The following is a 16,166-nucleotide window of genomic DNA, read 5'->3' as shown; positions in this document are numbered from 1 at the left end:
AAACTTTTTTTTACATTTTTTATTTATTTTACTAGTCCCTCTAGGGGACAATCTGATCGTTTGTGCATTTCTCCTGATCAGAGCTGCACAACTCTGATCAGGAGAAATGCTGCTTTCCTGTGAGTGTCGGCAGCGTCAGAGGTCATCAGCTGACCCCGCGCTACCATGGCAACACCAAGGCGCCCTGTGATCAGCTCAGCAGAGATGTGCATGGGATCACCATTACCATCCTTGGTCGTAAAGGGGTTTAAACTTTTTTTTTTTTATTATTGATTATGCTAGTCCCCCTAGGGGAACTTTGTCACTGTACACTGTAATCGCTTCTTCTGATATCAGCGATGTTGCAGCATTGCTCCGATCAGGACAAATGCTCATCTCCTGTGAGTGCCGGCATGTTGCCGACTCTCAGGAAGTGAGCCACAAAAGTGTCAGATGTCTCATCTAACCACGTGATGTCATAATAACACATTGGTGCCCCATGATCCTACCACAGGGCCGCCGATGGTGGCGGGGAACAGTGCGATTCCCACCGTGGTCCTTTAAATTGTACTATCAGAGTTGTACAGCGCAATCTAAGGGGTTAACAGGCGCGGGTGGATCTCTGATCTGCCTGCGCCTGATTACCACTCATTTCTGCTCATCAGATCAACAGAGATGTGTAAGGATTACTGTGTGCTCGCCACCAGAGCCTGCGGTAACCGGGAGGAGGTGGCCAAGGATGTACCAGGAAGTCTTTGGCTGTAAAGGGGGTAAGACTATGATGTAAACTTACGTGAAAGGTTGGTAAGGGGTTAAGCAGAGAAGTTGCCAATATGGGGTCACTTTTGGAGGTTCCTGCTGATCTGGCACCTCTGGGGATCGGCTAATGGAGCCCACAATCTATGACAGAATTTGCATCCTAAAAGCCAAGTCGTGCTCTTTCCCAGCCGATCCCCGCTGTGTGCTCAAACAGTAGTGCACAACCACATATAGGGTACCTCCACGTTCGCTAAAAACTACGTGACAAATTATCCTCTCCATTTTCTCCTGTTACCTCTTGTGTAAATTAAAACTCTGAGGCTAAAATTACATTTTAGCTGTAAAAATCTAAATTTTTAGTTTTGACAGCTTAATTTTAAAACATTCTGTGCAGCAAATGCTCAATCCTGCAATAGATGAATTTATTGTGGGGTTTAGTTTGTCAAATGGGGTCATCTGTGGGTGTTTCTGTTTTTTTGGCACCTCAGTGGCTCTGCAAATGCAACATGGTTTCCAAAAATGAAATAGCGCTGTTTGCTTTCTGAGTTTTGCCATGTAGACAAACATCAGTTTTTAACCAAATATCAAGGAATAATAGAATGGTAGAGTTGGAAGGGACCTCAAGGGCCATCGGGTCCAACCCATTACGAGTGCAGGTTTTCCTAAATCATCCCAGCTATATGTTTATCCAGTTTCCGATTGAAGATTTCCATTGATGGGGTATCGGAGAGAAATTGCGTAACAAGTTATGGGGTCCGTTTTCTTCTGTAATCTATTGAAAAAATTACAAATTCATGGCTAAAAGAATATTTTAGCTGAATAAAAAAGTAATTTTTATTTTCACATTTTGATAAGTTATGGGAAGCACAAATTGTTCAAAATGTTCAACACACCCCGACGTAAATTCCTTGATGGGTCTGGTTTTCAAAATGGGGTCATATGTTGGGATTTCTTAGGCTTTGGCACCTCAAGGGCCCTACAAGTGCGACATGGTGCTCACAATCTATTTCAGCCAAGTGTGTATTCCAAAATTCAAATATTGCTCATTCCGTTCCGAGCTTTGCCGTTTGTCCAAACAGAACTTTGTGTCTACATGTGACTTATTGTTGCTCTCAGAAAAAAAGCGGTAACAAATTTTGGGGTCCACTTTTTCATGTTATCTCTTGCAAAAGTGAAAAATCTGCGACTAAAGTAACATTTTTTTATAAGAAGAACATTTTCAAAATGATGACGTAATGTTTTTAAATTCTGCAGGTTCAAAATGATCACTATACCCCTTGATCAAATATTTGAGGGGTGTAGTTTCCAGAATGGGGTCATTCAACACAGGGAATATCTACTGTTTAGGCACTTTAGGGGCCCTGTAAATGGTTCCTGCAATCAGCCAAATTTGTGTCCAAAATTCAAATAGTGCTCCTTCCATTTCAAGCCCTCCCGTTTGTCCAAACAGAGGTTTCTAACCACATGTGGGGTATCAACGCTCTTAGAAGATACTAGGTTACAGTGCTATCCCTTTTAAAATTATAACAATTGGGGCTAAAGCAACGTTTTAAAGTAAAAATTACAATTTATTTTGTTATTCATTCCAACCACAGAACCAGAGGTCACCGGATCGAACCCGGGAGTCAAGCCTCGACAGTTGCACAGGTGAGAGATCCTTTCACTGACTCCTTCATTGGTCCCGAAGGTACTGTACTCAGCCAATCTTACATAGGTTGAAAAAAGACCTAGGTTCATTTAGTTCAACCTTCCTCCACCAGTTCTACATTTGTCCCTAAGTCACTTATAACCAACAATGTTGTGTACTGAGGAAATCATCAAGCCCTTTTTTAAATCTGAGTAGTAATTATGCAGAGCAGTCACCACTTTCGCTGACGAATGACTATTGCCCTGTACAAAATAATCAATAAATAACATTTCCCATATGTCTACTTTACATCTGCACCATTTTTAAAAAGCCATTTTATTTTGTCGGAATGTTAGGGTTAAAAGTTTTGCAGCAATTTCTCATTTTTTCAAGAAATTTACAAAACCTGTTTCTTTAGTCACCTATTTAGATTTAAATGGACTTGAGGGACCTGTATATTGGAAACTCCCCAAAAGTGATTCCATTTTAAAAACAGCACCCCTCAAATACTTTTTAACAATTGGTTCTCCTGAAACAGAGAGAACCGTCTGAATCGCATCTCTGCTCATAACCAGGAAACCTTTCTGTTTTTTACGTTACACCCACAAACTTAACTGTATTTTATTGGGATTTTATGTGCTATACCAACACTAAGTAGCAAGTATTTGTGAAATGAAAAAGAAATTATATGTGTGTGATGCCCTGGCCTATCAGATCGTCACAGGGTATTGTGCAATCTGCCCTTCTGTACAATATCCACCTCCTCCTTGGTTACGGGTCCCTGACCTTTGGTGTTGCCAAGAACAAGTTAATCAAAATCCTAGGAACACTCTGCAACACACCCACCAGACACACCAGTGGACGGCCTGAGTGGAATAGGGTCGCCCAATTGGGGGGTTGGTTAACACTAGAAGTCCCAGAGAGGGGTCATTTAACATTTCTACTATTGGAACCCTATGGAGCTCGAAATTCCTGGGATTTCTAGTGTTAAGGGGAGGTCAGGAGTGTTAGGAGACAGTCAGTTGAGTGGTGACTCTCGAGAGGAGAGGTCAGGAGCTGGGCTCCGTGAACTACTAGGTGGCAGACATTGGTCTGGGCCTGGTAGGAGCTGGACCCCGGTCGCAGGGGATCGTGACAAGGGGCACAGACTGTCGAGGAGGATAGCCTGCGGCCTTGTGCTATCACCGGGCATGGGCCAGGGCACGACGGGGTACGTGGACCCTAGGTCAGGAAGGAGCTTCAGGCGTCCTGACAATTTACCCGACGAGGACGGAGCCTTCAAGATCCGTTTGCCACCTGCTCCAAAATCGGGGTACTAGCGCAACGAGGGGGATAGAACTTTCCCACTACACGGTCCAGAAAATCCCAAGCGTGAACCCTGAGAGCAAGTTCACCCAGTTAGCCATACTGGTGAGTGGGACCCGATCAGTTTTATACTTAAGGGACCAACCAGAAAAACTAGGTGCCAAGGAAAAGGTCACAGACTAACAGGCAACACCATCAGGCACGGGATCCAGGCGTCCTCCCTCCCAGCGGCAGCGGTGTCAAGAACATTGGTTTACTACAGTTGTCGGTGTCCCAACGGCACCTCCCCGTCGTCCTCATCGAGTCCCGGGGCGTTCCCCCACCCGTGGATGGGTTAACACCTGGCTGCCCACACCATCTCCACCGGGTACTCCCAACTGCAGTGGTGGTGCTCCACCTTACCACACACCACGGGTGGCGTCACGAACTTTCCACATCATCCCTTGTAAATACTCCCCCTTTTTATCTGAGTGGCCGCACGACCCCGGGTCCGGAGATCCCTTGAGCCACCGCGGATCTGGATCCGAGCAGCCCGGCTGCTGATGCGCAAGCGGCACATATGTTTTTTTTTAAATATATTAAAATATAAATTTGAATATCGTGACATGCATTTGTATTTATCCCCATGTAGCCTGATACTTTGTAGGTTCACCGTTCACTGAAATTACTGTTGCAAGTCTTTTAGGATATGTCTCTACCACCTTTGCACATCTTGAGTCTTAAATTTTGTCCATTCTTCTTTGCAAACTAGCTCTCACTCAGTGAATTGTATGGAGTCGTCTGTGAACAGCAATTTTCAAGTCTTACCACAGATTCTATATGGAATTTAGGTCTGGACATGTGACTATGCTTTGATATAAACTCTAGCTCTGGCAGGATGTTTAGGGTCGTTGTCCTGCTGGAAGGTGAACCTATGCTAGTCTCAAGTCTTTTGAAGGCTCTAACAGGTTTTCTTCCAGGATCTCCCTTTATTTAGCTACATCTATCTTCTCATCAACTTTGTTAAGCTTCCGTATTCCTGCTGAAGAAAAGCCTCCCCACAATAGAATGCTGCCACCACCATGTGTGATGTTGGGGATGATGTTTTCATGGTGATATGCAGTGTTGGTTTTTTGCAACACATAACATTTTGCATTTAGCTCAAAAAGTTCTACTTTTGTCTTATCTAACTAACTCACTTTCACATGCCATGCAGGCGACACAGCTAGCATGTGGAAGTGTCGCGGGCGGGGAGGACGCCGTCGCTGCTGTGCTCTCGCTAACGCTCGGGTCCGGCGCTGCTGTGGTTGCTCGATGGCTCGAGCGGTGGGCCGGATCCGGGGACTCGAGCAGCGCTCCTTGCCCGTGAGTGAAAGGGATGGTTGGTTTGGGGGATTTAGTCCGTGACGCCACCCACGGGTCGTGGCGAAGATAGGCACCACCGCTGCTGATGACGGGGATCCCGGGAGCGATGGCAAGGAGCAGCTGGGATGTTGTTTTCCCCCTCTGTGGGTAGGGGTTGGTGGTCCCGGGACCCGATGATATGACGGGGAGGAGGCAGGATCGGTGAGGTGCAAGGTTGCAGGGACAGCGCGGTGCCGGATGGCACGGGTGTACTCACTCAGCAAGAAAGGTACAAAGTCCTCGGTAAACCAAACGGCTGGATGGACGGGTCCCGCAGCCAGCTGCAGTGCTTCTCCCCGGACAGGTGATGACGGCTGTCTTTCCCTGCACCTTAATGTTCTCTTTCTGACTACTATGGATTCCCAACGGTAGTCCGCTCCCCGGTGTATGGGTACCGGAGGAGCCCGTTTGCCCGCAGACGCTGGCCCTTGGGTCTCTAACCTTAGGCGGTAGCTGTATACCCTCATGGTGTGGGCTGTTGCCTTCAATCGGGACTTTTGCTGTTGTGAAACCCCTGGGGTTCCAGTCACATTCGGATCTGACTATTGTCGGCGGCTCCAAGCCTGGTCGGGGTCCGATGGCCCTGCCTGTGTGTGCTGGCTTCACTTCACTCCCCGGTCGGTACCGGCGGGCCGTCGCCCGTCCCCGGTCCTACGGTTCCGCGTTGCTCCACCACTCCTGCAGACGGCCACCACCGTCTGCCAACCTTGCTGTCAGTGCCTGGGCCACAAACCCAGACACCCAAGTGCTTGTTCCTCTCACTTCAAACTCCTACACTAGACTACTGTCACTTTTCCCGCCTCCAGGCCTGTGAACTCCTCGGTGGGTGGAGCCAACCGCTTAGCTCCGCCCCACCTGGTGTGGACATCAGTCACTGGAGGGAGGCAACAAGGATTTTGTGTTTGGCTGGTGTCCCTGTCTAATGGGGGTGGGGGGTGTTTGTATGGTATCTGTGATGACCTGGCTAGGCCAGGGCGCCACAGAAGATCTGTGCATTGAAAAGAATGTCTCACAGTGATTAGGGAGCTCATACTGCATTTCAGAGAAAACATACTTTGGAAACTTGATGTGACTTCCATGTCTCTGATAACTAGACCAAGAGGCAGGTCTCCTGCGGATTCTCCCCTGCCCAATTTCCTAGACTGACAGGTCTCTTTCTCTATCATTTGAAGAGGCCTATCAGTAATGCGTATGGGGCGGGGGGTTTACCTTTAGGCCTTTGGCCTATTGGACTAGTCATCCAAGGTGCATAGTCTCTGACCCGCTTTTTATAGTATGTTTTCTTGGAAATGCTGCAGCGTTAAAGAGTAAAAATATAAGTCTAAGGGACCAGAACTTAAATGTTATAAAATGGTGTTAGTAAGGGCTAAGGGGCTGTAAAAAGAAGCAAAATAGGGATTAAAGCAGGACAGGTAGACTTACCAAGTCTCCTGCTCAGCTGTCACACTGCTTTCGGGTCCTCTTATTAGATCTCATGCATATTCACTGCTTCCCCTGCCCACCTTCTGGGACATTGTATGTGATTGGTTGCAGTCAGACTTTGTTTGCTGATATCTCTGGTTGCCCTCATAGTAGCTGTCTGGGTCCTGGTAGTTGAGTGTAAAAATAAATAATTGGAAAAAATGGCGCAGAGTCCCCCGTATTTTGATACCCAGCGCAGATAAAGTAGGCATCTTGGGGCTGGTATTCTCAAGCTGGAGAGACCCATGGTTATTGAGCTCTCTCCAGCCTAAAAATAGCAGCCCGCAGCCACCCATCCCTTGTGTTGGTGCGGTGGCAATCTGGGTGTATATCGTCTAGGTTTGCGATAACCCCTTTACCCAAGACATATATTGGCACCCAACCAGAAGAGCAAAAAATGTTAGCACCAGCCTCATTGTGTTTTCCCTCTTCAAACCACCAGTTGTGCGGGATTAGTTCTGGTAGGCACACACAGGTTTCCAGTCCAAACTCGATGTTTTATTCACACTGGTAACAAAATGAGAAACAGTCTTACATTAGATGGGAATGCAATGCAAAAGTCCAGCTTATCGAACAGCTTTGATTTGGGCCCAGACGTGCTAGTCCGTTCAGTTATGATGTTCCGACAAACCACACTTCAGCTTTTTCCAGCCCAAACACCAACACCACACTGAGGAGTTAGGGCTCCTTATTAATGCTGTCCTAACTCCAGCTGTGCAACTCGGGCGTTTCCCCAAAAACTCGGAATAGCTTTCCAGGCCAAGACTTGATCTCCTCCCGGCTGCTCACCAGTGCTGGGAGAAATATATCTCCCCTCTACTACCATACCCCTCACTGTGTCAGATTACATATATGACAAGTCATTACTTTAAATGCAATGAGTTGTTCAAGGAGAGCTGGTGAAAACTCATTTTTTCATGGGATTCTTTTCGTACTTGTGCAGTTTCTACCAAACACCTGTAAGTGTGAGTCGGGAAAGATTGAGCTAAATGTTTTCACTGTTGCTTGAAGACTTGAATTTTGGTTTTAGTTGCATTATGTTCCACTTTATTGACAAATGGATGACACTGTTTATCGCTCCCTGTCACATCTTAATTTTTTACAAACTTTGACTGTATTCTGAAATGTGCAGTTTGTAGTCTATAGTTTGTAAATTAATTGAAATGGGATTTTACATCATCCAGAATCTTCTACTGCATTGTTACGGGCGACGAGGAACGGCGAGCGTCCGGGAGTGGACCCACTGGACCGTACACTGGATTTCCTTGGAGGCGCTAACCTGGATCTAGTCCCTATACAGGGACTGTCAGGTGCAGCCCCAGGAAGCCTAAATACACGATAGCCAGGACCAGTGGAATTGGCTCTTACGGACAGGAGAGTCTCTGAATTCCGATACGGATTTGCTCAAATGTGGCACGGAGATAGTGTTAACAACAGGCACTAGGAAGAAACACAGGGTAGCAGGTGCAGGTAACTGGTACTAGGACACATGACGCAGGACTAGACACAGTAACGGGTACGGGACTTGAGAACTAGCAACGCACTACAAATAGGCAACATTGCTCAGTTACCTTCTCTAAAGGGTAAGTGCCTTATGACCTTCAGGGTGATTCCTGACCATAAGGGTCACTTCCAGGTAATAGGATGCTGGCCCTTATAGGGGGCGTGGCCACACACTCACTTCTTGCACTCCCAGAAGACCTGCAAGTGGTCTGGAAGCAGCAGGAGACTGCTGCAAACCCCAGGGCAAGAATGGGGAGCATGGACCCGCTGGGGAGGTGAGGGGAATAGCGCCCCTGCCGAGGCATCAGAGCAGGAGCGTTTGGGGACGCCGCACCGGGACCGGGCATTACATGCATGACAATCATATACACAAACTCAAAAGAGCTATAATTTTTATCAGACTCCAAGGGGATTTTTGCGTCCTCAGTATGTGTGCTCAGTAGTGTGCTGATACCTCAGGGCTGTGATGATCATCTAATCTGACACAATGTCTTCTGTGAGATGTTATCTGCAGAATATATTCCTTATAAAATAAGTAATGTTCTTCTGTTTACAGAAACTGTTACAATGTTGCCAAATACTGTTTGTTCAAATCAAAGTTTATTAGAATAGAAGAAGATAATCAAACAATTGCACAGCGCGCAGGCAGAGGGTATATATCCAAGCTAGCTGCTAAAACATCACAGTTCTTTGACTACACCTGCGCCACTGGCGACCAAAAATAACAAGTACAATTCGTATGTGTTTGAAATAGGAAGAACAAGTTGAAAAAAAAGAGATAAGGAAGAGGAGGTGGAAGAAGAATTTAGAGACAGTAAAGACAACAGAAACGTGGGAAAGTAAGATGAAAGGGGAAGGGTACAAAGCGTTCCCACCAGAGTGGACGCGCCCTCCTACATCAAAACCACATTTTCAAGGCTAACCTTCTAGGTACAGAAATAAGAGAATGGAAAATTACCTACATACCTGCCCCCCCCGTGAATCCATAGACCCATATCCGGTGAGTCCCTGAACATGATCCACGGGGCCCACGTAGCATCAACTTTGTCCTTGTTGCCGAGTGTCTGACCTAGCAAGGTCTCCATCCTGAAGATCTCATTGCACTCTGCTATGAATTCATCCCGTGATGGGATTCTAGTTTGCTTCCAATATCTTGGAATTAGGTTTCTGGCAGCTGTTAAAAAATGTCTTAATAAACCTTTCCTAAACCCTGAAGCAGAAACATTCCCGAGGGACAGGAGAGCTAACTCTTTTGTGGGCCGGATCTGCCTCAAGGAGAGTTTATTGAGTAACTGGAAAATGCTCTCCCAGAATGATCTCACCGGGGGACATGACCACCAGATATGAGTGAGGGTTCCCCTCTCCTTTTGGCATCTCCAGCACACATCAGAGGCTGATGGAAAGGCAGCATGGATACTCACAGGACACCTATACCACCTAGATAGGATCCTGTAGCACCTCTCCTGTGATATCACATTCAGCGAAGTTTTACCAATAAAGAGAAGGATTTTGGTCCGCTCCTCAGCCGAGAATGACCTCCCCCACTCTCTCCCATTTCCCAAAGTACCCAGGCAAGCCGTCCCTCGCACCTCTGCATCTGAGAAACAAGTCATACAAGGTCGAAATGGTATGGCCTGGAGGATCCTTCTCTAGGCAAAGGGCCTCAAAGGGTGTGAGTGCCCTATAGATGTCTACCCTCCTAGCCATAGACACTATAAAACTTTTCAGCTGTTCGAAGAAGAACCACATATCTTGAGATTTGTTGATATCTGAAGAGTAATTATCTAGGGGTTTAATACCTGTGTCTGAGATAAAGTCACGAATAATAGGATGGTCACTCTTCCTTTTATGGAGGAATGTTGATCTATGGAAACCCGCCTGAAAATCTGAATTACTATGGACTGGTGTCAATGGGCCTGGAATGGAGGACAAGTCAAGATATTTATTACCTCGGGACATAAAATTCCGCAATTGCTTTGTGATAAAGGGTACTGTGATAGAGCTGGAGCTGGGTGGTGCTCTGGTCCAAATAACTACCTTCGGATCAACATCAGATTGCGCGCTTTCGGCTTCCACCCATCTTTTCGTTTCACCTGAGTTAAATAGATCCAGAACGCACGTCCCTAAAGAGGCGTAGCTATACAAAAGGAGATTAGGGAGTCCAGTTCCTCCCATATCCCTTGATCTACTCAATATTTTGTGGGAAATACGTGGGCGTTTATGTGCCCAGACAAATTTGGTTATGCTAGATTTCAGACGTGAGAAAAAAGAGGCCGGCAATACTAAGGGGATGGTTTGGAAGTAATAAAGCAGCTTCGGTAACAGGTCCATTTTGATCGTATTTATCCTCCCAAACCATGAAAGCTGGAGTTTGTTCCGACAAATACTGTTTTATCCATTTTACTTTTATATCATTTTTATTCTGATAACGGATTCATTTACAGCTGGGTGTGAAGTACTATTGCATAAAGTAATAATCCCCTTTTTGAAACTCTTGCTTGTATGCCTGTCTATATGGCAGTCAGAATTGTTGCACCATTATACCCACATCTACAACACCCACTTATGTCATGACTGTCACGATTCCTCCGTTCAGTGATCAGGGCATGCTCAGCTGTCAGTTGGGTGAGTGACAGCTCAGTCGTCCAACCTGGAGCAGAGGCGTGCTTAGCTGTCAGTTGGGTGAGTGACAGCTCAGCTGTCCAATTTGGAGTTGGGGTGTGCTGAGCTGTCAGTTGGATGAGTGACAGCTCAGTCGTCCAACCTGGAGAAGGGGCGTGCAGAGATGGCAGTCTTTTAAGTGACAGCTCAGTCGTCCAATCACATACTGGGAAGTGCTGTTTTTTTGCAGCTGGTCCCTATTCTCAGTAATTGCCAAGCTATTTAGCTGAGCAGGTTTTCCAAGAGCATTGCCAGTCTTAGCCTTCTGTTCAGTGGTGCTTGTTGGCCTCAGTTATCTATGCTCTGGGGATTGATCTTTTGCTACCAGACTCTGACTTTGTTTGACTTCTCTTTTGCCTAGTCCCTCTGCTCTGATCTGCTGCCCTCCAGGTATTCTGACCCCTGACCGTGACCTGCCTAAGCACCTGCCTATTCCCTATTTGCATGTGCTCTCCTGGTACCCGACCCCGGAACATTTCACTATCCTGCCTCTTGACTGATCTGTGCGGTGACACCTTTCTTTTAAAATTGTTAAGGCAATTTCTTTTTCAGAGTCTGCAATTTTCTGATCTGTGTCGCCATGAAATTGCAGGGGAAAAATGACTTTACTTTTAATGCTGTAACAGTATTCTATAATCATCTCATGAAAATGCTAGGAGTGTTCTATGAAATCTCTGAGGCAGTATGAATCTTGCCACAAATGTTTCATCCAGATATTTTCTGAAGGCTTCCTCACTCTTTTATAACTGTTGCACAAGGTTTATGATTTGGCATCGTATCTGAGCTCTCTGTGTTTATTAAAGCAATGAGAAAAGTAATCTCACAAGTAGCTTTAGCATTTATATTTGTTGTTTTCATTCTCCTCACCACGGATACTAGTCTGGGCACTACTGTCATATGCTTCTCTATGGCAAATCTGGATACTATCATAAAAACGGCTGCTCATGGTTTTTCTATCTTGTTGGGCAGTTTGTCTTTGCTAACTCTTCCTCTATTTGTCAGCACTTTAACCCCTTTACGACCGCCGATACGCCTTTTAACGGCGGTAAATAAGGGTACTTTTTCCGATCCGCCGCTTTTTAACGGCGGTCGGAAAAAAGGGTCTAGCGCCCCCCAGAGTCAGAAAATTTCCGGGGTCTCAGCTGCCGGGGGTAGCTGAGACCCTGGAGATCATGATTCGGGCCGGTTTTTCCGGTCCCCGCTCACCTGATGACCGGTATACACCGTATACCGATCATCAAGTTATAGTAAATGACCGCGCCGGTAAAAAATGATTTATCTCCCATCTGGCATGTTCAAACATGCCAGATGGGAGATAAATCTTTTTCCCGGTTCCCTCCGGTCCCCCGGTGTCCCCAAAGTGCCCCCCCCGACCCCCAACCCCCTCCCGAAAATCCAAGATGGCCGCGCGCACCGGCGATCACAGCAGCGCGCCGGCCGCATTTCCACTGTTCCTATGGTTTCTGTCGCATGTGCCATCACACATGCGACAGAAACCTGCTCCCTAGGCCCTGCCGGGATCCCCCCTACCCTCCCCCTGGTGTCCCCCGGTGTCCCCCGGTGTCATACATACCGGAGTGCTGATCCCCCGCGGCCCCCTCCTCCGGCTCCTTCTCTGCAGACTCCGGTCACATGTGCCGAGCAGATGACAGCTTCCTGTGTTCAGGACGCTGGCTGCTGCTGCACAGAGTCTGCAGCTGTGACCCGGGGAGAGTGGGTGCAGATTCTTTGCACCCACTCTCCTCAAATGGAGGGTCTGCCCTCCTAGAAAATGGGGGATACGTTCCCTGAACGTGTCCCCCATATTCTAGAAGGTCCAGAGGCGACGTGGGACGTCCAAATGAATAATTGTGGATTTTTTTTTTTCTTTTCAATAAATTGGTCAATCAGGGAATGTTTTGGGGAGTGTTTTTTCAAATAAATTTTTTTTTGTTGTCAATTTTTTTTTTATTACTGTCAATTAGTTATGTCGGGTATCTGATAGACGCCGTGACATAACTAATTGCTGGGCTTGATGCCAGGTGACATTACACACCTGGTATCAACCCCATTCATTACCCCGTTAGCCAACGCACCAGGGCGCGGGATGAGCTGGGGCGAAGCGCCAGAATTGGCGCATCTAATGGATGCGCCACTTCTGGGGCGGCTGCGGCCTGCTATTTTTAGGCTGGGAAGAGTCCAATAACCGTGGCTCTTCCCATCCTGAGAATACCAGACCCCAGCTGTCAGCTTCACCTTGGCTGGTGATCTAATTTGGGGGGACCCCACGTTTGTTTTTTTTTTTTAATTATTTATTTATAAATAATTAAAAAAAAAAAACAGCTTGGGGAGCCCTCCAAATTGATCACCAGACAAGGTGAAGCTGTCAGCTGTGGTTTGCAGGCTACAGCTGTCTGCTTTACCCTAGCTGGCTATCAAAAATAGGGGGGACCCCACGTCATTTATTTTAATTATTTTTTTTTTTTTTGGGCTAAATACAAGGCTAGGCATCCTTTAGTGTCACATGAAAGGCACTAAAGGGCGCCAGCTTAGAATATGCAGGGGGGTGGGACGTTATATATGTTTGACATCTATCCATTCATCCATTGTAGCATTTTACGCTGTGTGCCCACAATCAGGGTTTGCAACATTTTGGGCGCAGAGTGTTTTCCCTGCGTCCATAACGCTGCGTTGTGCAGTAGAAGCACAGTGGCAGGATTTTTAGAAATCCCGTGCCCACTGTGTTTCTTTTCTCCGCAGCATAAATCGACCTGTGGCGCAGCTTCCCGAGCCTCAGCATGTCAATTTATGCTGCGGAGATGAGTGTTCTTTGCAGGTAGAATAGAACTAAAGTCCACAGCAGCCTGAACCCAAATCGTGGGCATGGGCAGCTGCGTTCTCCCGTGGACAACACTCACATTTCTGCAGGAGGCTGACACTGGGTACTAGACGCCGTGTCGCTGGATCATGGCCACATAGCCTAAAGGCTACTTTACACGCTGCGATATCGGTCCCGATATCGCTAGTGTGGGTACCCGCCCCCATCTGTTGTGCGACACGGGCAAATCGCTGCCCGTGCCGCACAACATCGCGCAGACGCATCACACATACTTACCTGCCCGGCGACGTCGCTGTGACCGGCGAACCGCCTCCTTTCTAAGGGGGCGGTCCGTGTGGCGTCACAGTGACGTCACTGAGCGGCCGCCCAATAGAAGCGGAGGGGCGGAGATGAGTGGCCGGAACATCCCGCCCACCTCCTTCCTTCCTCATAGCGGCCGGGAGGCAGGTAAGGGGAGCTTCCTCGTTCCTGCGGCGTCACACATAGCGATGTGTGCTGCCGCAGGAGGGACGAACTACATCGTTACTGCTGCAGTAACGATAATCGAGAATGGACCCCCATGTCACCGATGAGCGATTTTGCACGTTTTTGCAACGATGCAAAATCGCTCATCGGTGTCACACGCAGCAACATCGCTAATGCGGCCGGATGTGCGTCACCAATTCCGTGACCCTAACGACTCCGCATTAGCGATGTCGCAGCGTGTAAAGCCCCCTTAACAGTGAGAAATTTTTTGCTACAGCAACAGTTTTGTGAAGTACCTGTGGATTCAAAATGTTTACTATACTCCTGAATAAAATCCTTGAGGGGTCCAGTTTCCAAAATGAGGTCACTTGTGGGGGGTTTCTGATGTATAGGTGCCCAAGGGGCCCTGCTAATGTGACATGGTGCGCGCAATTTACTTCAACTTTTCCAAAATTCAAATGGTGCTCCTTCCATTCCAAGCCCTCCCATTTATCCAAACAAAGGTTTTTGGCCACATGTGTGGTATCCCTGCGCTCACAAGAAATTAGATAACAACCTGTGGGGTACACGTTTTGTTGTTGCCTCTTGAAAAAGTGAAAAATGTGTCGCTAAATCAACATTTTTGTGAAAAAAATGAAAATTTCAATATGGCAACCTAAGCTTATCAAATTCTGTGAAGTATTCGTGTATTCAAAATGCTCAATATACACCTAGATTAAAGCCTTGAGGGGTCTTATTTCCAGAATGGGGTCACTTGTGGGGGACCTCCACTGCTTAGGCACCTCAGGGGTTCTCCTAATGCAACATGGCGTCCGCTATTGATTCCAGCCAATTTTGCAGTCAAATTGCACTCCTTCTCTTCTGAGCCCTGTAGTGTGCCCAAACAGTTGATTTCCACCACATAGAAGATATCAACAAACTCAGGAGAAATTGCGCAATAAATTTCATGGTGATTTTTTTCCTGTTACCCTTGTGAAAAAAAAAGCTACCTGGTTGAAGTAACAATTTTGTGGTAAAATTTTATTTTTTTATTTTCATGGCTCAACGTTATAAACTTCTGTAAAGCACCTGGGGGTTCAGGGTACTCACCAAACATCAAGATAAATTCCTTGAGGGGCCTAGTTTCCAATATGGGGTCACTTGTGGTGTTTTTTTGCTGTTTACGTACCTTAGGGGTCCTCCAAATGCGACATGGTGCCCGCAATCTTTTTCAGCCAAATTTCCTTTCCAAAATTCAAATATTGCTCCTTCCGTTCCAAGCCCTCCCATTTCTCCAAACAAAGGTTTCAGACCACATGTGAGGTATCACCGCGCTCATAAAAAAGTGGGTAACAAACATTGGGGTCACATTTTTGGAATTACCTCTTGAAAAAGTGAAAAAATTGATGCTAAAGCAACATTTTTGAGAAAAAAATGAAAATTTTCAATGTGACAACGTAACGTTATCAAAATCTGTGAAGTACCTGTGTATCCAAAATGCTCACTATACCCCTAGATAGAAGCCTTAAGGGGTCTAGTTTCCAAAATGGTGTCACTTGTAAGGGGTTTCTGCTGTTTAGGTACCTTGGCGGACATGTAAATGCAACATGGTGCCCGCAATCTATTTCAGCCAAATTTGCTTTCCAAAATTCAAATATTGCTCCTTCTGTTCCGAGCCCTCCCATTTGTCCAAACAAAGGTTTCTGACCACATGTGGGGTATTGGCGCGTTCATAAGAAAGTGGGTAACAAGTTTTGGGGTTCATTTTGTTGTGTTATTTCTTCTAAAAGTGAATAAATTTGGGGTAGAGCAACATTTTAGGTAAAATTTTATTTTTTGCTTTTTTTCATTCCACTTTGCTTTAGTTCCTGTGAAGCACCTGAAGGGTTAATAAACTTCTTGGATGTGGTTTTGAGTACTTTGAGGCGTGCTGTTTTGAGAATGGTGTCACTTTTAGGTATTTTCTGTCACTTAGGCCTCTCAAAGTCACTTCAAATGTGATGTGGTCCCTAAAAAAATGGTTTTGTGAATTTTGTTGAAAAAATGGGAAATTGCTGATGAACTTTGACCCCTTCTAACTTCCTAACCCCAAAACATTTTGTTTCAGAAATTGCGCTAATGTAAAGTAGACATGTGGGAAATGTTATTTATTAACTGTTTTGTGTGACATAACTCTCTGGGTTAAGGGCATAAAAATTAAAAGTTTGAAAATTGCAAAATTTTCAA

This window comes from Anomaloglossus baeobatrachus, chromosome 1 (genome assembly GCF_048569485.1).
Source record: "Anomaloglossus baeobatrachus isolate aAnoBae1 chromosome 1, aAnoBae1.hap1, whole genome shotgun sequence".
Lineage (NCBI taxonomy): Eukaryota > Metazoa > Chordata > Amphibia > Anura > Aromobatidae > Anomaloglossus > Anomaloglossus baeobatrachus.
This window is presented reverse-complemented; position numbering follows the sequence as displayed.